This window comes from Felis catus, chromosome B1, assembly GCF_018350175.1.
Source record: "Felis catus isolate Fca126 chromosome B1, F.catus_Fca126_mat1.0, whole genome shotgun sequence".
Lineage (NCBI taxonomy): Eukaryota > Metazoa > Chordata > Mammalia > Carnivora > Felidae > Felis > Felis catus.
The window spans coordinates 123,836,853-123,849,231 of NC_058371.1; the positions used below are offsets into that span (position 1 = coordinate 123,836,853).

At 37.1% G+C, this 12,379-nt stretch overlaps 1 protein-coding gene across 3 annotated transcripts in view; it reads left to right on the plus strand.

The window, feature by feature from the left end:
- Window positions 1-12,379, plus strand: part of STPG2 (sperm tail PG-rich repeat containing 2) — a 635,506-nt gene that overhangs the window by 569,923 nt on the left and 53,204 nt on the right. The window lies entirely within an intron of this gene.

The window sequence follows — 12,379 nt, forward strand, 5'->3', positions numbered from 1 at the left end:
GTGTGCTGTTTCAAAGGGGCACATGCACCCCAATGCTTATAGCAGCACTGTCGACAATAGCCAAGGAATGGAAAGACCCCAAATGTCCATCAATGGATGAATGGATAAAGAAGATGTGGTATATATATATATATACAATGGAGTATTAATCAGCCATCAAAAAGAATGAAATCTTGCCATTTGCAACTACATGGATGGAACTGAAGGGTATGCTAAGCAAAATTAGAGAAAGACAAATATCATATGACTTCACTCATATGAGGGCATTAAGGTACAAAACAGATGGACGTAAGGGAAGGGAAGCAAAAATAATATAAAAACAGGGACAGGGACAAAACATAAGAGACTCTTAAATATGGAGAACAAACAGAGGGTTACTAAAGGGGTTGTGGGGGTGGGTGGGATAAATGGTTAAGGGACGTGAAGGAATCTACTCCTGAAATCATTGTTGCACTATATGCTAACTAACTTGGATGTAAATTTAAAAATAACTTAAATCAGGGCACCTGGGTGGCTCAGTCGGTTAAGCGTCCAACTTCAACTCAGGTCATGATCTCACAGCTTGTGAGTTCAAGCCCCACATCAGGTTCTGTGCCGACAGTTCAGAGCCTGGAGCCTGCTTCGGATTCTGAGTCTCTCTCTCTCTCCCCTCCCCCACTCATGCTCTGTCTCTCTCTTCTCAAAAATAAATTAAAACATTTAAAAAAATTTAAAAAAATGAAAAAATAACAAATAAAAATTAAAAAAAATAAATAATAGTTAAAATGGTGAACTTTATGTTATGTGATTTTTACCACCACCACAACAAAAAAAATGATTTGTGAAAAAAAAAGATGCCCCCACTAAATGTACATTCTTTTGAAGTTTAAGTTCTCACTAAAGTAGAAACTTCTTTCCAAATATTTGTAATGGGTAGAATTTTATCTTAAAGTCCAAGCGAAGGATATCTGAAGATACTTCCCATTATTACATGTGATAGCATATAATAATAATAAATTTGCTTGGTCTGTTAAGAAAGGTATTTAGCTTAGTAGATACTATAGTCTTGCCACCAAACAAGAAATTCTATAATTGTATTAAAGAGTGTGATTTGTATCCTACAATTAAGTCTAATTATGTGTCCATTTTACTAAATTGTGAAATCACTAGAAAAGCTTTGACGTGCTCTGTCATAGATTTGTGACGGCTGTTTCCACACTTGTCATCCCCCAGATTGTAATTCCCATCTGTAAGTCTCTGTGCCAGAAGAGCCCTGGACCTGAGTGACATCAATATAAATAGGTCATCACACTGATTCTTAACTCTTCTGCCTCATTGTGGGAAAATTGATCAAACTCAGAAGGGCCCTCTCTAGCCAGCCTCTTGCTTTGAAAGAGCAATCATGTTCTCTTAAGCAGTGGCAGCACAGGCATTGATTTTGGAATCAATGAGACATTCAGGGCAGCACTGGATCTCTGATTGGCAGCAGGAAAATGGGTAAGAACATTTCAAACTTTATAAAATAAAAGCCAGTAAACATTAAATTACATGAAATCACATCTTCTCTGGCTGCTGGTATCTTAGGATTTACCTTGACACAGACATGAAACGTCCAACATTCAACTTCAGAAATTTGAAAATGAACCAGCCACCCTGACCTTGCAGTCCAATACCCAAGATTCCAGCTGAGACTTGAATGTTGACTTAAGGGCTCTTTTGGATACTTCATTTTAAAACTTCTAACAGTTTTCAAGAAACTGGATCCTAGGTTGTGGGCTTGGATATAAAAATACGCCCCCAGAACAATAACAACAAAAAGCCCAGTGTTGCTTTACAGGCGATACTTGGACAAAAGCTGAGTTTACATGCTGCAAGTGTAGGTAAGACAGGCTCATTGAAATAAATGCCATGCCACGCTTTGATCTCATAATGAAGCAACAAAGTAGAAATAGTGATTCTTTTCTCAAATTAATATGGATTTTCAGATGAAAAATATGCTAAGTAATTGAATTTTTTGTATTTTTCCTAAGCTTTGTCCCTTCTGGCCCCTGCACATACCTCCACTAATGTTTTCGACTGGATTCACCTGTCAAAATAGTGTCACATAGGAGTGTTTGTCCTTAGTCCTCCTGATACTCTTTTAGGAAGTTGATTTTAAGTTACAGTGTTTCATTTTGACTTTGCAGACATCTCTAATCCTGAAATTCTAACATGCTGTACACAATTTGTACTTCCTTCATAACTTTTGTTCCTTTGACAGATGGCTGCTGCCCAAAATCAGCTTGGGTGGGGAGCTGAAGTTTCAAGAAATGTAAGAATTACATGCATAGTTAATATCCCTTAGGTTTATTCGTGCACTCCACATGATAGAGACCCGAGCCAGAGCTCCTGTCTTCTGGGATGGCCCTTACCAATGACGGCTTTGTCTCCTGCTTGCGTCCCAGCTCCCTTGTCTGTAAATCAAACATAATTGTGTTTGTCATCCCCTTTACTTCACCAGGGGATTTTAAGGATTGTGAAACCACGTAGCACATGACAATATAAAATGCTATGGTAATGGTTAAAATGAAGAATGACCTTGTCCCGCCGTTGAGTAATTTGCTCGCCGGGAGTAAGTTAGGCATCTGGGATGTGAATTAACTCTCTCTGGCTGCTTTCAGCTGAATGCTAGAGCACATGAAAGAATATACTGTTTCCAGGGGAGACACGGTATTTCTGTCCTTCCCACTATGCCTACATTTTTTGAGGTAACTAAGATGTTTCAAGGAGATATTAGGCACTCTTGGGAAATACTAAAAATTAAATCGGGAAAATTATCCCAGTCTGATTGAAATAACCATAATTATTGAAGTAACCTCGAATGTCTATCCCTTTCATCTCATAAACTAAAATTTTTTCATGCCATCAGGTTCTCTCCCTCAAGTCAGCCTCAAAGACTAGAAGCAAGAACATGTCATAATTGTTCTCCATAGCTCATTATTGCTTTATGAATTATGAATTTATACATGCTTCTTTTTATTATATTGATAAATTGATTATTATCCCATTGTAATGAAGTATGTTCTTGAAGTTTACAACTTATTTTCGAAGTTAGTAATCCTTTCGTATTAGTTTACTAGGGCTGCTAGGGTGACAAAGTACCACCAACTGGGTTGCCTAAATAACAGAAAGGTGTTGTCTCTTGTTTCCTGGAGACTGGAAAACCCATGGTGAGACTGGCTCCTTCTGATGGCTGCGAGGGAGAAATCTTTTCTATTCCTCTTTCCTAGCTTCTTCTGGTGGTTGGACAGCAATCTTCAGCTTCTCCTTCATCACCTTGATCTGTGCCTTGATCTTCACTTGGCATTTACTTATGTGCATGTCTGTGTTCAAATTTCCCCTTTTTATAAAGATGCCTGTCATATTGGATTTAGAGGCCCATCTTAATCCAATATGACCTCATCTTAATTTAACTAATTACATCTGCAAAAACTCTATTTCAAAATAAGGTCATACTCTGAGGTAGTAGGGGTTAAGATTTCAACAGATGAATGGGGGACACAGGATTCAACCCATAATACAATTTTATTAAATCTAAATTAAATGTATTCAAGCAAAATAAGAAATAACTCATTATACTTTAAAATTTATATCTGAAGTCCTATCCATTTATTTCACACTCTTCATGACTTTTTAGATTTCAGTTGCATCTTGAAACTTTTATTTTCAACATCTATATGTGTCAGTTGCTTTTATTCAGATGTTTTACAGGTGCTCTTTCTTACCCTTTCTAGAGTAATTTCTACCTTTTCGGGGTTTTCAATTCCATTACCCTTGTTTGGATTACCACTTCATGCGTGGGTTATATATCACCTGTTCACTCCAAAAGGAATAAATGTTTGAAAGCCAGGCACTTGAAGCCAGGTTTTAATGAGTGTGCATGGTAGTAGACCTGTGACTTTGGGCAAGTGAGTTTCCCTACCAGTAAAGGGATTCATTTGCAATAGGGTTTTAGCGAGGACTAAATAGGATACTGAAAATAAAGTTGTTCAAGCTGGGGGCATAATGCTTGAGACATAGCAAATGTTCAGGTAATTTACCTGTTTTCATTTAATTATTCAAAATGACTCTTTGTTAAAAAATTATTCTGTGTCATTTCCCTTCTGCAATTTGAAGGGAAAACAAAGTAGGCTTTTCTCCAAGTCACTCAACAAAATTTACATAAGATTATACATATATAATTATTCAACTCTTTACATAAGATTTCATCAATCTTTTTTTTTTCTAGGTCACATTGCCATTACAAATGACCTTCCCAAAAGTCTTGAGTAGTTTATAAGAATTAAAGGTTGGTTTTTTTGTGGTTTGGTCTCGCCTTTTTCCTTGTTCCTATTTTGTATTAGCTACTTGTCACAGTAGTTCTGCTCCTGCCCCACATTTTTGCCTTATTCCAGAATGCAGGCTAAAAATAGAGCCTGAAGGTCGTATCTAGAACATGCTATTCTTCTAAGAGAGGAAAGGAGACCAAACTAAAGCATGCAATGGCTCTCAAAGCTTCTGCTAACCTTTGGCATATTCTCACTTCTAGCCAAATTTCATTGCCCAAGGCAAATCACTTGGACCAGCATGGTACCACTGAGGTTGGAAAGTATACTCCTTCCATAGAAAGTTACACGATAAAAGATAGAAATGTATAATCTTCTAACAGGGAAGAGAGAGAAAATAATTTAGAACATAATACAATCTGTCACTGAGAGCAATCCTAGTTCTGATACCTGAAAAACACCAGGATTATTAGCATTGTTCCCTCGTAGATGTGCCCTTTTAGATCTACTTATTGTTGTCGTTCTTCTTTTTCTTTCAAATCTGCTGGAAAAGCATAATGATTATTACCTTGAAAATGATTGATACCCCTCATCAAAGACTTTTTGAAAAACATCTAATTGGCATACTTTTACCCACATGCATGATTAATCCATTCAAACTTCCCAAATCATTATAATGTTTCCTCCTATGCAGATTCATACTAGCTTTCCATAATTTATACCTAAGTATTTAGTGATTAGGTAGACATCTTTTGTTTCTGCCTAACTTAGGAATGTTTCCCAGGTCATCACTACATCTCTTGGTAATAATACTTTTTTTTTCCTTAAATCACCCTTTAACTATTTTCAGTCTCCTGTCTCAATTGGTTATTCTGTGCTTTACAGTAACATGAAATTAAAGAGGAAGGATCATTATGCACTACAGTTTTCTCAGAAAAATAGTTTAAGAATAAACTCTACAAAGCATGGGTAGAATTTGGATAAGTGGATGGGAAGAATTCCGGACCAAAGAATTGGAGTGAAATACAAAATAGATGGGCAAGGCCAGGAGTAAGTTCAGTGGGACTGGAAGGTAGCATGCTCTGGGGGAGAAAAAGACAAAGAAATAAGAGAGAAGCTTGGGGTGAGCTAAAAATGGCTTTTGGTGACAAGTGAAGGTAATTAGACTTCATCTTGTCAGCAGCAAGGAATTTACAAGGAGAGAATAGAACAGGGAAAGTACACACTCTTCCTACCATAGTATTTCGAATCATGGTTTCAGACAGTTTTCCCTGGATTGGAATCCCAAACACTTACTTACTCATCTGTATAAGCTTAAAGACATTTAACTACTCTCTTTCTAATGTCCAGTGGGAATATATTTACATATAGAGTCTAGTACCCATTTGCAGTTACCATAATCCTCTCTGACTAGTTTAAGCACATAGAGAGTCACTACAGGATATCACGCGCCTTTTGGAAGCATTGACTGAAGAAAGCAGTATTTATGCTAAGATTTGAAAGCGATGCCCAAAGCCACACTGCGGGACTGGACCACCACAGAAACTCCTGCTTTTGTCATGATCAGGATGCAACTGCTATATTGAAATGTCACCACTACATCTCTTAGGTGCAGTCATGGCATCTCTGCTACAGTTTCTAACAGAAAACGGACACCTCCAGTTCTGTATCTTTCTCAACTTCACTCAGTTCCAGTTCGAATTTTGCATGAATGCATGTGAATGATGCCCTGATTTCCCTCGTCTAGAAATGAGTCTCGGAAATGTGGCACTGAGCGTTCCCACCTCTGAACCCAGGAAGGGACACTGGGAAGAAGTTAGATTCAATGTTGAAAGAACCAACCCACATTATCACCTCCTAACTCAGGGTGCCTGGGAGGATTAGGTGAGATTCTATGTGTCAGACCTTCACCATGACATCTGACATATGGTAAGTGCTCACAAAAGATTTTAGGATCATAGATTTGAATAAAGAAAAAAAAAACAGAGGCAATGGAGTCATTTATGAAATAATTGCTGTAATTTAGAGTCGAAGAAATAATGGCACAAAATGAAAATGAAAATTGTAAATATGAACAAGAGAATAGATGTGAGCTATTTCAAAGGCATCATGGAAAGGATTTGATGATAGAAAGTAACTGCTGGTTTCTAAGTTTATTGCTCAGATTGCTAGTGGGTTTTGGCATAAGACTACTTGATTTATTCCCACATACATATTAGAAAGGGGATCACATCTGTGTCAGATAGCAGAATTGGTTGTCCATAGTCCTCTTGTGTTCTCAGACCCAAATATTGTTAGGGTAGATACCTGAAAGAGTATATCTCAATAAATATGCTTTGATAGCTCTTATGCAATGTGGAGAATTTAAGTAGGTATTCGTCTGAAATTAGAAGTGAAATTAATATGCCATTTTTATTTTTTAAGTCAAAATATCTCCATTTATAGATAGAAGTCCTTAGTGGAGAAAAAGGCCATTTTATGTGAGACATTTATTTCCCTGAAAAATTATTTCTAGCAAGGCCAAAGAACACGTTAATTCCCAATGCTCAATAGGATGTCCAGCTTAACTAGATTATATACTCTTCCAGGAAGCCAGGAATAGGATTCTCTGGGTTTTCACACAGTTTATAAGGGGGGGGGCAGGTATTCACTTAGCACTTTATTCATGTACTTAGTACATGAATAATGGCCCTTGTTTTTTGATCTTCAGTTAAGGTCTTTGGTTTTCAATCTTCTAGCTTCTCTCTTTCTCTCTCTCCTGCTTATATACAAACAATACTGGCTAGTTAGTTTAACTAGTATCTTTTACTGGTCACTGATTTTTACCTGCTTAAGGTGATTGTTTAGCTAGTATAGAGTGACATTTAGTACATTTGGTTACCCAGATCAATCCCCTTAATGACGCTGATTCTGTACCCAGTATATTCAAGACTTATTTGAGGTTTTCTAACCTTTAAACCCCTGAGTATGTGAGCCAGATTGGAGGAGTGTTGCATCTTTGCTCTTATGAACACTCACATTAAAAACAATGAGAAATGAATGGTCTACTTCTGTACATGTTTTTCTCTTGTTACATAGGAAAATGCAGTCAGAATTAGTTTAATGAGAGGACACCTGTGTGGCTCAGTCAGTTAAGCATCCAACTTCAGTTAAGGTCATGATCTCATGGTCCATGAGTTCAAGCTCCACATCAGGCTCTGTGCTGACAGCTCAGAGCCTGGAGCCTACTTTGGATTCCGTGTCTCCCTCTCTCTCTGCCCCTCCCCCGGTTGTATGTGCTCTCTCTCTCTCTCTCTCTCTCTCAAAAATAAATAAGTAAACTTAAAAAAACAATTAGTTTAATGACAAAATTTTAGATATGATATGAAATATTAGAACATGTTTACATTGCATCAATAAATCAGTATACAATGTAACAATAGAAAAACATTAAAAATATGAATAAGAAAATTATCATTTATTGAGCACTTCCTATGTACCAGGGATTGTGGAGAGTACTTTACATATATTCTCCCAGTTATTTCTTTTAACAATCAAATGTGCTAAATACTATTATCCACTTTACAGACAAGCAAATTGAAGTTCAGAGAAATCAAGAAATGAGTCTATGTCACACACATGCAGCCCAGAAGAGCAGTGCAGGTATTCAAACCAGGAAGACTGATTCCATACTCAGGGAAAATTACATGCATGTGAACTAAGATCTTAATTTCTTAAAGCTAATATGAAGTTGATTCACTAAGCAGTTTCTCAGAAAAAGCAAATACTAAATGTCACAACAGATGGAATGCTAGTTTGTTGTCTTACTCTGCCCTTTGGACGTTTCAAGCTGCTGCTTCTGGCTTTAGAATTTCAGTTGGGAAAGTCAAAATTAGAAAAAGTGAATGAGAAAGAATAGAACCACAAGAGCCAACTCTTTCAGATGGACACATTCAGAGTATATTTCAGTAAGGAAATGAAAAGGGAATATTGTTTGCCGTTAAACTACTTTTTAAAGAATAATGGTTGTATGGGGAAAGTATTTGTTCATTCTATTCCTTATGCAGAATTTTTGTTAATATATGTTGTGATAGCTTCATGTAGCATGTATTAGTATTGCTTTCATCTGCAGAACCCAGAGACTTGACTATCATTTTGTTGCTTTTCTCTCTTTATTTTCATATTTAATCCCACATGGTAAGGAAGTCTGTGGCCAATGAAATGCCTTCTCCAAGACCTATGGCCAAGTGGTGGGGACTTCCCACTTGCTCAGCACTCCTAGAGGTCATATAGATACCTCAAGGAAAAAAGAGACATCCAGGCTACCAGCCTGCATCTTAGGCTGTATCCCACCAAATTATCGTCATAAATTCTAGTAGTCATTATTGGAGAAGGTGTCTATGCAACTTTGATTCCTTGCCATTTCCAGGTTTTGCCGTAGCTTATGGCTTCAGTTGATTAAATCCTAGGCTCCCTTTTGTCTTTCTTTGGTCTACCTTATGACAGTGAAACCAGCTTGAAGGACCCAGCCTGGCAAGGTAAATTCCCAATGATTTATACAATGTCACTTTCTTGATGATTAACCTGAATAAGTAATTGTGGTATTTTCAGTGGTTATACAGCTTCCCTTCATATTCTTATCAATTTTCAGGGTGAGAAGAAATTAGCCCAGTCCTCCAATTGATCTTGTGAAGAAAATTGTACCTTACAGCAGGGGTTCTACTGATAAACAATGAACACTACAAATCACTTATCAGTTTACTTTTAATCAATAAAACTTCTCGCAATACATTATTCCAGCAATTGGTCTAAATCACTGTGCCTATAACTGTTGTTTTCAAAACCTTTTAAACTAATTGGAAAATCTTCCTTTGTACTAGTAATAAACACTCACTAAACTGTCTGCACCTAATTGAGCTATAGTAATTTATGGTCCCTCCCTACTGTTTTTCCCCTCTTTAATCAGTCAGACCGTTTTATGTCTTTAACTAATGAAATCTAAAAATCCACCCAATAGATCTGATCAAATGTCACTAGTGAGTAAATCTTCATTAACACTGGCAGGTTCCAAACCTGCTGTCCATCTTGATTTAATTATTGTCTCACAACTGTACTCTTGTCAGGTGGCAAACACCCTTTTTCCATTTCTTCAAATAGCTTGCCTTCTTCACCAGATCTACTAAAGATCTACAGGGATAAAGCACAGCCTTCTGGCAGCAGGTCTATGCCAGTGCTAGGGATGGAAGCAGAATCCTCTCAAGTATAATCAATTCCAAGTCTCCTGGTCATGGGCACTGCCTCTGTTTCAGTTTCCTCTACAACGTTTCTACTTCTTATCTTTGTCAGTGTAAAAACACGTTTCTATCAATTCACTCAAGGTGGTCAAACCCTGATAAATTAATTTGCGCTTTCCAAAGTCAGAAAAGAACAAAAGATAAACCAAAGTACTATTAAGAGGAATAGACTATTTCCACAATAGCCGTTTATTACAGGAAGAAAGTTTTCTTGGGAAACTAAGATCAGAGCAAATGGAATTAGATACTAAGCTTGGAGGAGTGTCACAATGCTGGCAACTACAATCAACCAACCAGATCCACTGGGACATCTTCATTAACTATATTCACACTAAACTGACCAAGTACTTATCTCCCTGAACTGTTCTCAGAAACACTGACTGATCAGGTTTATTTTGAAAGTTCCCTTTTTGTCCCATCAGCTTCATTTTGAAACATGCCCTCATAGCATTTATATAATTCCAAAAAAAGTATGCCACCCACAAGTCACTTGGGTACTTTAAAATTAACAAAAGAGATATAGATGCTGACAAGCAGGAGCTGGGTCAAAAGAGAAAGGAACAATATTAGCCAAGAGAGCTAGTTCAATTGCCACTTAACAAATGTTTGTGTAGTTGTTACCATATTCCAGGCACTTTCCTAAGTCCTTCACAAATTTTATTCATAAAAACAATTCCAAGAGGTTGGTCTTGCTTTAAAAAAAATAATTTTCCTACTGAGGGAATGGAGACACAGTTTAAGCATCTTGGTAGGGTCGCACAGCTAGTGAGTGGTGGAACTGGGATGTGTCCACATAGATAGGCTTTGGAGTTAATGCCTTTTTCTCTACATTATGCTATCATTTTTCACAAGTGAATATCTGACTTGATTCTGAGTTCCAGAATGTAGGGCAAAAATAGAGCATAATAATTCCTCCAGGAAGACATTTCTCCTGGTATTTAATTACAAAAATGCATCCTAGCACATATTCCACAGAACTCTAGTCTCAACAGTGGTCATCCAGAAAAGGATTCCGTGGTTCATTGAATTGGAAAATTTTACCCATGTCTTAATTTCCTTGGAAATTCACAAACATATTGGCATGCTAAAGGCTTTGAGAAGATGTACAATGAAGACATAAGGATAACTAAATATAATCTAGTATTTTGCAGACCTACTCAATAGCAGAAAAAGTCTTCTGGAAGACTCACTAAATAAAATCTTGCAGAACCAATGATTCACCATGAATCACCTTTGGAAAAGTCATGTTAAAGTCTTGTTTAATGTGAGTCCCTCAAAGGGCAATGAATAATATGTTAAAAATTTTCTTAACGTATATCCAAAAAACAAATACAAACTGATTTTTACATGCTTCCATCAACTTTTTTTTTTTAATTGAATGTCTAGCACTGAAATACAATGTGTTGAAGATGATCTTGAAGGAAGCTAACCTACATATAACCTTCCTCTAGTCACTAGATAGAATGAAAATGGAATGCAAGAGCCACCTTCCACAACACCCAGGACTATATTATCTACATTTCAGATCAGTTGCTTCCCAACTGAGATTTTGGAAAATACTTATTAACATGACCTTAAATCATGTTTTAAAATGGGGTACAGATATTTTGTTCCACAATACAGAAGGTTTTATGTCTATAAGGGAGGTCATTCTTTCTCCACACTCAGTCAATTGCTGACCCCTAGAGCCTTGTGTTTTTAAAAAGTTTATGTAACCTTTTCTATTTGGGGCCTACAGTTGGCTTTTCTATAGTGCCTACAGTGTATCTTTGCACAAAATTGGGGAAGTTATTTTCTGTTTCTGCTTAGATATTCTTCAGTGGTTAGGAGTATGAGCTTAGACTGGTCAGAATGTGGTTAGAAATCTAGCTCCCACTTTGTTAGCTCTGGAACTTTGACCATGTTACTTTATACTGGTAAGTCTTTGATTGTTGACCAACAGAAAGGGAGTAATGATAAAACTTGTTTCACATGGCAATTGTCATGGTTAACTGGCATAATGTTTTTAAAGTATATGGTATGGTACAGGCCATCACTAACTGGTGTCTGTTCCTAAGATCATAGCTTCAAACTTTAGTTTGCCTTAGAAATACTGGGGGGCTTGTTCAAACACAGATTTCTGATTTCTGAGCACCCCCCACCCCCCAGAGCTTCTGATTCAGTGGATCTGGGGTTAGACCTGAGAATCTGCATTACTAACAAATTTCCAGGTGTTGCTGATGCTATTGGTATGAAAACCACACTTTGTGAATCATTGTCATAGAATAACTGACAAGTGTTCTATAAAAAGAGAAGCTATCAAAGTGATCATGTTGTATCAGGTGCATTTATCAGAGTAATTTACAGACACACATACCAGAGACATTTAAGAAAACTGCGCATTTAGGCAGAGTTATTATCTTAACCTAGAGTCTGCCAAGAACAGGATTTGTAAAGAGGTATACAAACATCTTCAACTGGTCTGCACTCAACTTGTGGCTGGTCTGGGATGGTTTCCCTTTTTCAAAACAGTATTGCTTTTGAGGTGAATGGTAAAGTAGCAATGTTTTGTTTCATTGTTGTTTTGTATCAAATTCCCTTGCTGTGACATAAGGACAGTCTGACATATTAGAGCCCATTTTAGATTCTCCAGGTCTGTCTCAATGATAGGGTTATCCAGTGAGAAGTAACACTCATGAGTCATTGGGGACCTCTGAGTGTGCAGCTTGGACAAGAATCATTGAAAAGTTCATCTTTTCACCTTAGAACAGATGGGAGCAGCTAGAGTAAATGATAGACAGAAGGGGAACAGACTTCATTACACCTTCTGAGTTAATATTGACC